This window comes from Rutidosis leptorrhynchoides, chromosome 10 (genome assembly GCF_046630445.1).
Source record: "Rutidosis leptorrhynchoides isolate AG116_Rl617_1_P2 chromosome 10, CSIRO_AGI_Rlap_v1, whole genome shotgun sequence".
Classification (NCBI taxonomy): Eukaryota; Viridiplantae; Streptophyta; class Magnoliopsida; order Asterales; family Asteraceae; genus Rutidosis; species Rutidosis leptorrhynchoides.
This window is the reverse complement of record NC_092342.1, coordinates 159,733,477-159,748,041: the sequence shown is the minus strand read 5'-3', so window position 1 is coordinate 159,748,041 and position 14,565 is coordinate 159,733,477.

The window sequence follows — 14,565 nt, the reverse complement described above, 5'->3', positions numbered from 1 at the left end:
GATGATCCACATATCATAACGTCATCATGTGCCATGTTACACGACTTTTACATTTTATCTAAAATATAAACATATCAAGAACAGATTTTCTTGATAGTTATATCTTTCCCGGATATTCTGGTAATTTGACGAATCAAGATCGTGCCATTACCATTCCTTTCTAAGAACACTAACAATGTTTATTTTGAAATTTATATCTGCGAATTCTGGACGATTACAAGAGATGCCTAACCGCAAGAAGAAGAAACGAAGGGACAAAGCTCCGAAATAGAAATTTGGAGTATAAATCGCAGCAAATAGGAGGGAGTATTAACTGTGGATGACAATGATTATAGGAAACAGAAATAGGGACATTAAAAAATAAGGGGAAATACAAAACTCAATAACAACACAGAGGTTACAAACCGTGGGTATTAATACGAATAACAATATAAAGACACGGTATAATTAAGAATAGTATTACTCCCAAGGTTATATTAAAAGTAAACAGTTTTTCTGGTGGGAGATTGAAAAGAAAGATGACAGAAATGATAATTAGGAAAATATCAGGGTTTAGAATTAGATTAAGTATTTTCATAATCTTTTAAATTTGGGGATTGTATAAAAATGGTTAGAATAAGGGAACGGAAGAGCTTAATTTATAATGGAAATATCAGACAGAGTAATGGAGGCGGATCATCGTATTTAATTTTAGAGATCTTAATTTTCCATACTCGCCGAAGAATCCGATATTATAGATTTCGTAGATTTTCTTTTAAATCTCCTGAATTCCGGAATCCAACCCTGACTCTGTTAAAAGTTAAGATGGATCTTTACTCTCATATTTCACTCTTTGATGATAGCTTCATTCATATGCTGCGATTAATCGAATCATTTTATCCATATTTCTCAATGATGATAAAACTCTATTTATCAACTCATATTCGTCATGAAAACATTTTTATTGTTAACCATGACCATCTCACTCAAATTTCGGGACGAAATTTCTTTAACGGGTAGGTACTGTAGTGACCCGGAAAATTTCGACTAATTTTAAACCAAACTCTCGATACGATATTATATTTTTGACACGTTAAGAAAAGCATGTTAGGTTGAGTCTCAAAAATTTTGAACTGTTTCATTTATTCAATTGAACTTCGGCCAATCTCGACGATTCACGAACAACTTATTGTATATATATATATGTGTGTGTGTGTGTGTATGTGTGTGTGTATGTATATGAATTCTATAAAGAAGTATTATGATATATATATTGGAGTATGTATAAAAGATATAAATGTTATATGTATTGTATGTATGATATAATTATTAGATATTACATAATTAATAAACTGTAATATTAATATAACAAATGAAATTTCAAGATAAAAATAGTTGCTATATCAATGATATTATTTTCATTATTATTATATTAATATCAATATTATTATTAGATACATCTAATGTATATATGAAAGTTGATACATCTAATTGCTAATATTATTGTTATTAGTAATATCATTACAATTATTTGTAAATATTATGATTTTAATTATTACTTATATTATTTTATTATTATTATTAATATATTTATATTTATTATTAATATCAAATAAAACCTAAAAATGAATCAGGAATTCAAATTAGTTTGGTGTCCACATCCAACTTTTATCTTTGTCTCCTTGAATTCTTGCAAATCGTTTAATATCTAGGTAAATTACAAATCTGTTATCAATCTTAATCAATCTTTATATTCTTTTATCTATTTCTTCTGTACTGGATGGAATATAATCGACCTACCTTACTATTAGCAATCACAATTATCTACAACAACCATTTTATGCAAAGTGAGATACTACACATTTGAGTTTTATGTATTCCATCTTTTCTGGTTCGACATAATCAAACACAACATAAAACCCATATCCTCCTTTTTGCTTATCACCAACTTCTTTCTTTTCCCTTCTGATTGACAATCACCACTGCACCCCCACCTTCATCATTGCTAGCTTCATCTCCCACGATCACCACCACTATTAACCATCTTTCAACACCATCAAGCACCTTTAAACTGTACTGCGATTTTAGTTATAATCACAACCCAAAATACTAATCGAAGTTCTGTTATTGCTTGACTAATTAACTGCAGATGTTATTGGGTCCTGAACCACCAACACAAGATAAGTGTTGTTGCTAGTGTTATTCCTGTTTGAGACCAAAACAAGACCATCATTTTCATTACTCGAATCAGTTACCTCTTGTTACTACTACTGGTGTATTCATTCTGTTTGATCAGACTCAAATGCACACACAACTGATTCAAATTCCTCGCTACTGCTGAACTTTTCTTTTGGTCTAGATAAAACCCAAACACCCATGAATTACAGCTGTTCTTGTGTTGTTTTCAGTTGACACACACAATCACAACATCACCACCATCTTCACCCTTAAGTTGTTGATTTGCCTTTGATTTGTCCCTTGATCATTAGACACCTGCAGAAAACCAAACAAGATGAATGAGATGCTAAATAATACCATGAGACCTAAACCACCACTACTGCTGATGTTTTCTAATCTGTTTTCTGTCGTAGTCAGTCTAAAACCGAACCCAATTGTCAACTTATCATCATCAATAAATGTTACTAATTCTGTTTCTATTAATTAACCGATAACAACCAAAAACAAACACCCCATTCTTATTTCTACTCGTTTTCTTCTGTTCTACAACCCAACCCAAATCATGAATGTGCTGCTACTAGTTTCTTTTTGATTATCTGTTTCAATCGAGCCTCAAACCCAAACCCTTCAAGGATACTATTAACTACTAGTGTTCAATTCATTTAAAAGTACAGAATATAAATAAATGGATAAAGAAATTAGGAGTACAACAATGAACCAGTTACATACTTGTTCAATGGATGAAGCGATTACATGACCGATTGGTGACGGATGATGAGAACGATGATGATGAAGACTGATGAAAACGTTGAACAATGATGATGATGATGAATCGATGATCTACTAATCATTGGTGATTACTGCTTGATCGATTATTGATTTAACGAATCGAAGAATCTATGAACCGTGATTTACTTCCTGCGTAGTTTTTTTTTTTTTCTTCTCTCTCGAGCTGTTATGCCGACACCAGATGCAATTCCATTCCTTTATTAGGTATATTATTAATTATTATTATTATGTTATTATCATGTATTTATTTATTTATTATCATTATTATCATTATTATTATTATTATTATTATTATTATTATTATTATTATTATTATTATTATTATTATTATTATTATTAAGTATTGTTATTGTTATTAATTCAAGTATTATTGTTATTAATATTATTATTAGCATTATTGTTTGATAATTAGTAGTATTAACATTATTATTGTTATAAGTATTATTATTATTGTTAATATTATTATTAATATTAGTTATTATATTTATTATCATTATTACTAATAAAAATTATCCTTTATTAGTACTAACACAATTAAAAATTACAATTATGACTACTATTATTATCATTATCACTAGTATTACTACTAAATAATAATATTATTAATATTATCATTTGTATTGTTATAAGTAATATTAATATAATATTATTAATCGTACGATTTTAGTATGATTATAAATATTATGACTATGATTAACATTTGTAATAGTATTATAAAATAAAAATAAAAATAAAATGATACGATTTATTAGTACTTTCATAAATATTAGTATTATTAACATTTTATATATATAGTAGAACTATTATTATTAACATAAGTATATAATTAACGTTATTATCATTATTTTTATCTTTACTAATATTAATTTAGTATAATTAGAAATACGATTTTGATAAACAAATGAAATATATATAAATAAATATATTTAACACATACAACATAACAAAGTATTTTTTTTTATATATATAAAATGAATATATGAAACTTAAATATATATATATATATAAACTTATTCGATTACGATTATGAGTATTGATAAATATACAAATGATATAGGTTCGTGAATCCGAGGCCAACCCTGCATTGTTCCATGTCGTCATATGTATTTTTACTACAAAATACAGTACAGTGAGTTTCATTTGCCTTTTTACCCTTTATATTTTTGGGCTGAGAATACATGCAAATGTTTTATTAACTATTTTACAATATTTATATGCGTGAGTTTCATTTGCCTTTTTACCCTTTATATTTTTGGGCTGAGAATACATGCAAATGTTTTATTAACTGTTTTACAATATTTATATGCGTGAGTTTCATTTGCCCTTTTTACTCTTTACGTTTTTGGGCTGAGAATACATGCAAATGCTTTATTAACTGTTTTACAATATTTATATGCGTGAGTTTCATTAATCCCTTTTTAAATGCTTTTGCAATATATATTTTTGAGACTGAGAATACATTCGCTATTTTTATAACTGTTTTACGAAATAGACACAAGTGATCGAAACTACATTCTATGGTTGGATTATTAAACCGAATATGCCCCTTTTTATTTAGTCTGGTAATCTAAGAATTAGGGAACAGACACCCTAATTGACGCGAACTCTAAAGATAGATCTATCGGGCCTAACAAGCCCCATCCAAAGTACCGGATGCTTTAGTACTTCGAAATTTATATCATGTCCGAAGGAGGATCCCGGAATGATGGGGATATTCTTATATACATATTGTGAATGTCGGTTAACAGGTGTTCAATCCATATGAATGATTTTTGTCTCTATGCATGGGACGTATATTTATGAGAAATGGAAATATGAAATCTTGTGGTCTATTAAAATTATGAAATGATTATTTATGTTAAACTAATGAACTCACCAACCTTTTGGTTGACACTTTAAAGCATGTTTATTCTCAGGTATGAAATAAATCTTCCGCTGTGCATTAGCTCATATTAGAGACATTACTTGGAGTCATTCAAGGCATATTTCAAAAGACATTGCATTCGAGTCGTTGAGTTCATCAAGATTATTTAAAGTCAATTATAGTTGCATGTATTATGAAATAGTATGCCTGCCGTCAACTTTCGATGTAATGAAAGATTGTCTTTTCAAAAACGAATGCAATTTGTAAAATGTATCATATAGAGGTCAAGTACCTCGCGATGTAATCAACTGTTGTGAATCGTTTATAATCGATATGGACTTCGTCCGGATGGATTAGGACGGGTCTCTACAGTTAGCATTCAAGCACTTGATGAACGAGAAGTACCGTCCCAGAACCGAGGTCAATAAGGTCAAGTCAGAACTTAGAGGGTTACGAACACAGGGATTCGATATTACTTTATACGAAAGACGATTCACAGAATTGTGCCTATTGTGTCCGAGAGCGTTCGAAGATGAGGAAGAGAAGATCGACGCGTTTGTGAAAGGGTTACCGGAGAGAATCCAAGAAGATATAAGTTCACACGAGCCTGCCTCCATACAAAAGGCATGTAGAATGGCTCACAAACTAGTGAACCAGATTGAGGGAAGAATTAAAGAACTGGCGGCCGAAGAGGCCAACGTGAAGTTAGTCAAAAGAAAGTGGGCGGAAAACGGTGATAAGAGTCACCAAAACAACAACAACTATCCCAACAATCGCAACATCAATCGCAACTACAACAAACGGCAAAACAACAACAACAACAACAACTACAACAACCATCCCAACAACAATAACAACCGCAACAAAAACAATAATCAGAAGCAGCTATGCCAAAGGTGTGAAAAATATCACTCGGGGTTCTGCACCAAATTTTGCAACAAGTGTAAAAGAAATGGTCATAGCGCGGCAAAGTGTGAGGTCTATGGACCAGGGGTTAACAGAACGAAAGGAACAAATGGTGTCAGAACGAGTAATGGCAGAGCTAGTAGTGTCGGAGCAAGTTATGCCAATGTAGTTTGTTATAAATGTGGAAAACCGGGCCAAATTATTAGAAATTACCCAATCCAGGAGAACACGAATGGACAAGGTCACAGAAGAGTTTTCAATATTAATGCGGCATAGGCACAGGAAGACCCGGAGCTTGTTACGGGTACGTTTCTTATTGACAATAAATCTGCTTACGTTTTATTTGAATCGGGTGCGAATAGAAGCTATATGAGTAGAGATTTTTGTGCTAAATTAAGTTGTCCATTGACGCCATTGGATAGTAAATTTTTACTTGAATTAGAAAACGGTAAATTAATTTCAGCAGATTATATATGCCGGAATCGAGAAATTAAACTGTGTAGCGAAATATTTAAGATTGATTTGATACCAGTAGAGTTAGGGAGTTTTGATGTAATAGTAGGCATGGACTGGCTGAAGGAGATGAAAGCAGAGATCGTATGTTACAAAAATGCAATTCGCATTGTACGAGAAGAAGGAGAACCCTTAATGGTGTACGGAGAAAAGGGCAACACGAAGCTACATCTTATTAGTAATTTGAAAGCACAAAAACTAATAAGAAAAGGTTGCTATGCTATTCTAGCACACGTCGAGAAAGTACAAACTGAAGAAAAGAGCATCAATGATGTTCCCGTCGCAAAAAAATTTCCCGATGTATTCCGAAAGAATTACCGGGACTACCTCCACAGCGATCTGTTGAATTTCAAATAGATCTTGTACCAGGAGCTACACCAATAGCTCGTGCTCCTTACAGACTCACACCCCGCGAGATGAAAGAACTGCAAAGCCAGCTGCAAGAACTATTAGAACGTGGTTTCATTCGACCAAGCACATCACCATGGGGAGCTCCTGTTTTGTTTGTCAAGAAGAAGGATGGTACATTTAGGTTGTGTATTGACTATAGAGAGTTGAATAAACTTACCATCAAAAACCGTTATCCACTGCCAAGAATTGACGACTTATTTGATCAACTACAAGGCTCGTCGGTGTATTCGAAAATCGATTTACGTTCTGGATATCATCAAATACTAGTAAAGGAAGATGATATTCCAAAAACTGCTTTTAGAACGCGTTATGGTCATTACGAGTTTATGGTTATGCCGTTTGGATTGACTAATGCACCAGCTGTGTTCATGGACCTTATGAACCGAGTGTGTGGGCCATATCTTGACAAGTTTGTCATTGTTTTCATCGATGACATACTTATTTACTCAAAGAATGATCAAGAGCACGAAGAACATTTGAGAAAAGTGCTAGAAGTATTGAGGAAAGAAAAACTGTACGCTAAGTTTTCAAAGTGTGCATTTTGGTTGGAAGAAATTCAATTCCTCGGTCACATAGTGAACAAAGAAGGTATCCAGGTGGACCCAGCAAAGATCAAAACCGTTGAAAAGTGGGAAACCCCAAAAATTCCGAAGCATATACGTCAATTTTTAGGATTGGCTGGTTACTACAGAAGAATCATCCAAGATTTCTCCAAAATAGCAAAACCCTTGACTGCATTAACGCATAAAGGGAAGAAATTTGAATGGTAGGATGAACAAGAGAAGGCGTTTCAGTTATTGAAGAAAAAGCTAACTACGGCACCTATATTGTCATTGCCTGAAGGGAATGATGATTTTGTGATTTATTGTGATGCATCAAAGCAAGGTATTGGTTGTGTATTAATGCAACGAACGAAGGTGATTGCTTTTGCGTCTAGACAATTGAAGATTCACGAGCAAAATTATACAACTCACGATTTGGAATTGGGTACTGTTGTTTTTGCATTAAAGACTTGGAGGCATTATTTATATAGGGTCAAAAGTATTATATATATACCGACCACAAAAGTCTCCAACATATATTTAATCAGAAGCAACTGAATATGAGACAACGCAGGTGGATTGAAATGTTGAATAGTTATGATTTTGAGATTCGATACCACCCGGGGAAGGCGAATGTGGTAGCCAACGCTTTGAGTAGAAAGGACAGAGAACCTATACGAGTAAAAGCTATGAATATAATTATTCGTACTAACCTTACTACTCAAATAAAGGAGGAGCAATAGGGGGTGTAAAAGAAGGAAAGTTGAAGAATGAGATACCTAAAGGATCAGAGAAATATCTTAATATTCGGGAAGACGGAACCCGATATAGGGCTGATAGAATTTGGGTACCAAGGTTTGGAGATGTGAGAGAAATGGTACTTAAAGAAGCACATAAAACCAGATATTCAATACATCCCGGAGCGGGGAAGATGTATAAAGATCTCAAGAAACACTTTTGGTGGCCGGGTATGAAAGCCGATATTGCTAAATATGTAGGAGAATGTTTAACGTGTTCTAAGGTCAAAGCTGAACATCAGAAACCATCAGGTCTACTACAATAACCTGAAATCCCGGAATGGAAATGGGAAAACATTATCATGGATTTCATTACTAAATTGCCAAGGATTGCAAGTGGTTATGATACTATTTGGGTAATAGTTGATCGTCTCACCAAGTCAGCTCACTTCCTGCCAATGAGAGAAGATGACAAAATGGAGAAGTTGGCGCGATTGTATTTGAAGGAGGTTGTCTCCAGAAATGGAATACCTGTCTCTATTATCTCTGATTGGGATGGTAGATTTGTTTCAAGGTTCTGGCAGACGTTGCAACAAGCATTGGGGACTCGTCTAGACATGAGTACTGCCTATCATCCACAAACTGTTGGGCAAAGCGAAAGGATGATACAAACGCTTGAAGAAATGCTACGAGCTTGTGTTATTGATTTCGGAAACAGTTGGGATCGACACCTACCATTAGCAGAATTTTCCTACAACAACAGTTATCATTCTAGTATTGAGATGGCACCATTTGAGGCACTTTATGGTAGAAAGTGCAGGTCTCTGATTTGTTGGAATGAAGTGGGGGATAGACAGATTACGGGTCCAGAAATAATACAAGAAACTACCGAGAAAATCATCCAAATTCAACAACGATTGAAAACCGCCCAGAGTCGACAAAAGAGCTACGCGGACAGTAAAAAAAAGATATAGAGTTTGAAATTGGAGAAATGGTCATGCTTAAGGTTTCACCTTGGAAAGGCGTTGTTCGATTTGGTAAACGGGGGAAACTAAATCCAAGGTATATTGGACCATTCAAGATTATAGATCGTGTCGGACCAGTAGCTTACCAACTGGAGCTACCTCAACAACTCGAGGCTGTACATAACACTTTCCACGTCTCGAATTTGAAGAATTGTTTTGCTAAAGAAGATCTCACTATTCCGTTGGACGAAATCCAAATCAATGAAAAACTTCAATTCATTGAAGAACCCGTCGAAATAATGGATCGTGAGGTTAAGAGACTTAAGCAAAACAAGATACCGATTGTTAAGGTTCGATGGAATGCTCGTAGAGGACCCGAGTTCACCTGGGAGCATGAAGATCAGATGAAGAAGAAATACCCGCATCTATTTTAAGAAGATTCGTCAACAACTTCAACAGCTTAAAATTTCTGGACGAAATTTATTTAACGGGTAGGTACTGTAGTGACCCGAACTTCAACAGCTTAAAATCCATGTTTATATATATTAATTGAGATTGATATTTACATGACTAAATGTTTCCAACGTGTTAAGCAATCAAACCTGTTAAGACATGATTAAATGAAATAAGTTTCATATAGACAATTGATCACCCAAGTTGACCGGTGATTCACGAACGTTACAAAAGTGTAAAAACTACATGTTGTGGTATATATAGACATATCTATATGGTTGACATAAGATTATGATGAGTAAGTATCTCACTTAATATATTAACAATGTGTGATATACATAAGAAATGAGATTACTAAGTTAAGAAACTCGAAATGATATATATAACGATTATCGTTATGATAACGTCTACTAAATACATATGTATCATATTAAGATATTGATATACTATATTTAACATGATAAAATGATATTTAAATATATCATTAAGTGTGTTAACAATGAACTACATATGTAAAAACAAGACTACTAACTCAAGAATTACGAAACGAGACTTATATGTAACGATTATCGTTGTAACGATATTTTAATGTATATATCATATTAAGAGATATTCATACATCATAATATCATGATAATATAATAATTTAACATCTCATTTGATATAATAAACATTGGGTTAACAACATTAATTGAGATCGTTAACTTAAAGGTTTCAAAACAATAATTACATGTAACGACTAACGAAGACTTAACGACTCCATTAGAATGTATACATGTTGTGTTTTGATATGTTTTCTTACACTTTTGAAAGACTTCATGACACATATCAAAGTACTTCTACTTAACAAAAATGCTTACAATTACATCCTCGTTCAGTTTCATCAACAATTCTACTCGTATGCACCCGTATTAGTACTCGTAAAATACACAGCTTTTAGATGTATGTACTATTGGTATATACACTCCAATGATCAGCTATTAACAGCCCATGCGAGTCACCTAACACATGTAGGAACCATCATTTGGAAACTAGCATGAAATATCTCATAAAATTACAAAAATATTAGTAATCATTCATGACTTATTTATTTACATGAAAACAAAATTACATATCATTTATATCTAATCCATATACCAACGACCAAAAATACCTACAAACACTTTCATTCTTCAATTTTCTTCATCTAATTGATCTCTCTCAAGTTCCATCTTCATGTTCTAAGTGTTCTTCATAAATTCCATAAGTATAGTTTCATAAAAATCAATAATACTACCAAGTTTGCAAGTTTACTTCCAAGCTTTCTAATCCATTCCAAGTAATCATCTAAGATCAAGGAAAGTTTGTTATTTATAGTACATTATCTTTCTAATTCAAGGTAATATTCATATTCAAACTTTGATTCAATTTCTACAACTATAACAATCTTATTTCGATTGAAAATCTTACTTGAACTGTTTTCGTGTCATGATTCTGCTTCAAGAACTTTCAAGCCATCCAAGGATCCTTTGAAGCTAGATCTATTTTTTTCATTTCCAGTAGTTTTATCCAGAAAACTTGAGGTAGTAATGATGTTCATAACATCATTCGATTCATACATATAAAGCTATCTTATTCGAAGGTTTAAACTTGTAATCACTAGAACATAGTTTAGTTAATTCTAAACTTGTTCGCAAACAAAAGTTAATCCTTATAACTTGACTTTTAAAATAAACTAAACACATGTTCTATATCTATATGATATGCTAACTTAATGATTTAAAACATGGAAACACAATGAACACCATAAAATCGGATATACGCCGTCGTAGTGAAACCGGGGGCTGTTTTGGTTTGGATAATTAAAAACCATGATAAACTTTAATTTAAAAGTTGTTCTTCTGGAAAAATTATTTTTCATATGAACATGAAACTATATCCAAAAATCTTGGTTAAACTCAAAGTGAAAGTATGTTTTTCAAAATGGTCATCAAGATGTCGTTCTTTCGACGGAAATGATTACCTCTTTAGTAATTGACATGTAACTTAAATTTCCGACAATAAACCTATATTTTTTCTGTTTAGATTCTTAAATTAGAGTTCAATATGAAACCATAGCAATTTGATTCACTCAAAATGGATTTAAAATGAAGAAGTTATGGGTAAAACAAGATTGGATATTCTTGATCTTTTTAGCTACGGGAAATGTTTAACAAATCTATACAAATCATATCCTAGCTAACTTATATTGTATTATACATGTATTCTAATATATTATGTAATCTTGGGATACCATAGACACGTATGAAAATGTTTTGACATATCATATCGACCCATGTATATATATTATTTGGAACAACCATAGACACTCTATATGCAGTAATGTTGGAGTTAGCTATACAGGGTTGAGGTTGATTCCAAAAATATATATACTTTGAGTTGTGATCTAGCCTGAGACATGTATACACTGGGTTGTGGATTGATTCAAGATAATATATATCGATTTATTTCTGTACATCTAACTGTGGACAACTAGTTGTAGGTTATTAACGAGGACAGCTGACTTAATACACTCAAATCTTTAAAACATAATAAAAATGGTTGTAATTATATTTTGATCATACTTTGATATATATGTACATATTTGTATAGGTTCGTGAATCGATCCATGCCCAAGTCTTATTTTCGAGGAAGGAAATATCTGTGAAAGTGAGTTATAGTCCCACTTTTAAAATCTAATATTTTTGGGATGAGAATACATGCAGGTTTTATAAATGATTTACAAAATAGACACAAGTACGTGAAACTACATTCTATGGTTGAATTATCGAAATTGAATATGCCCCTTTTTATTAAGTCTGGTAATCTAAGAATTAGGGAACAGACACCCTAATTGACGCGAATCCTAAAGATAGATCTATTAGGCCTAACAAACCCCATCCAAAGTACCGGATGCTTTAGTACTTCGAAATATCATATCCGAAGGGTGTCCCGGAATGATGGGGATATTCTTATATATGCATCTTGTTAATGTCGGTTACCAGGTGTTCACCATATGAATGATTTTTATCTCTATGTATGGGATGTGTATTAAAATATGAAATCTTGTGGTCTATTGTTACGATTTGATATATATATAGGTTAAACCTATAAATCACCAACATTTTTGTTGACGTTTAAAGCATGTTTATTCTCAGGTGAATATTAAGAGCTTCCGCTGTTGCATACTAAAATAAGGACATGATTTGGAGTCCATGTTTGTATGATATTGTGTAAAAACTGCATTTAAGAAACATATGTCGATGTAATATATTTCTATTGTAAACCATAATGTAATGGTCGTGTGTAAACAGTATATTTTAGATTATCATTATTTGATAATCTACGTAATGTTTTTAAAACCTTTATTGATAAAATAAAGGTTATAGTTGTTTTAAAAATGAATGCAGTCTTTGAAAAACGTCTCATATAGAGGTCAAAACCTCGCAACGAAATCAATTAATATGGAACGTTTATAATTAATATGAACGGGACATTTCATCTCGATACCCCGACATACCCATAAACCATTACGCTGCTGCAACTTTTCTGATTATTTAGGAAACCCGAATATATTTAACCAGTGTTTCTGTCATCTTCTTCTTCATCCTATCGACTGAATTTCAAATCAAGAATCTTACAGTTTCGAATTGGGCATGGTTTTGAAACAGAATCATTCGTAATTGTGATTGAAATAAATCAGAGAAAAGAAGAAAAAAAATTAAATACAATGAAAAGGGCTGTAGAACAGCGTTCGAAAAAGAAAAAAAAAACTTGGAATGTGATTATGAATTCAAGACAGTTTTGGGTTATGATTGCAACATAAAATATGTTGTAATTCATTCATGGAAGCTTTAAGAAACATCAATTTAACTGAAATTGTAATAGATTACTCGAATTTGATTAATGAACAAATGTTGACTTTTTAATTCAAACACTTTGACTCCAAAATTCATCTTCGTTTCTAAGAACTGGAAGGTGAGATTTTAAAGAAAGATTGACTATCTAATTCCTAATCTAACTGCATTTATACATTTTTGAATCTGTTTCGAAATCTTGATTTTGCAGTTTGGGTTTCAAAACAGAGGTGTTCAGACTAAAAAGAATATATCTGTTTTAATTTTTTTATAACGCAGTGGTATTGGATTTGTTTGAGTAAATAAGTGAGTTGTAGTACATATATTCTATCCAAATTATTTGAATGTCGACATCTAACAGATAATGGACAGGAAGAATCAATCAAGGCCAAAAAGAAAAAAAAATAATAAGTAAATAAAAAGAGGAAAACGACCCTAAACTAATTTTGTATATATCTGTGATCCAATCTCGCCTGTTAACAGAGTTGATAACAAGAAAACAAAATTACAGAAGTTTGATGTTGAGTTAAATGGATTCTGCACTAGTTTGCATACTTTTCCAACTAACAAATATAATAATAATACTTTTAATAATGATAATAATAATTTTATTAATAATAAATAATAATAATACTGAATATTATTAATAATAACATAATAATAATACAATTAATAATAATTATAATAATAATACTAATATTTATCATAATAATGATATTTTTAATAATAATTGTATTGTTTTTATAACAATAATAATAATAATAATATATAATAATAATAATAATGGTTCTTAATGACAAAACATAATAATGTTACTAGTAATAATAAGTTACATATTTCAATTTTTATATCTATATATTATATATATTAAATTATCATTAATAATACAGTTATTAATACTAATAATAATAATGAGAGTAATACCTATAATATTGATTTAACAAATTATGCTTATCAATCTCATATTCATATATTATATATTAATTTAATAATATTAATAATACAAATATCAATATCAATGATGAAAGTAATATAATAACTATATTTTAACTTGTAATTAAATTTATTATAATAATAAAACATTTTATTAATTATGTAATACTTATATTATATCATAACATTTTTAAATATTTAATATTTATATATATATATATATATATATATATATATATATATATATATATATATATATATATATATATATATATATATATATATATATATATATTACAACATACAAACAACATTAATTATGTACATATTTCAAATATATATATATATATATATATATATAAATATATATTAATAACAACTTACTTATTTTGTATATTACTCTACATATTTAATTCAAGT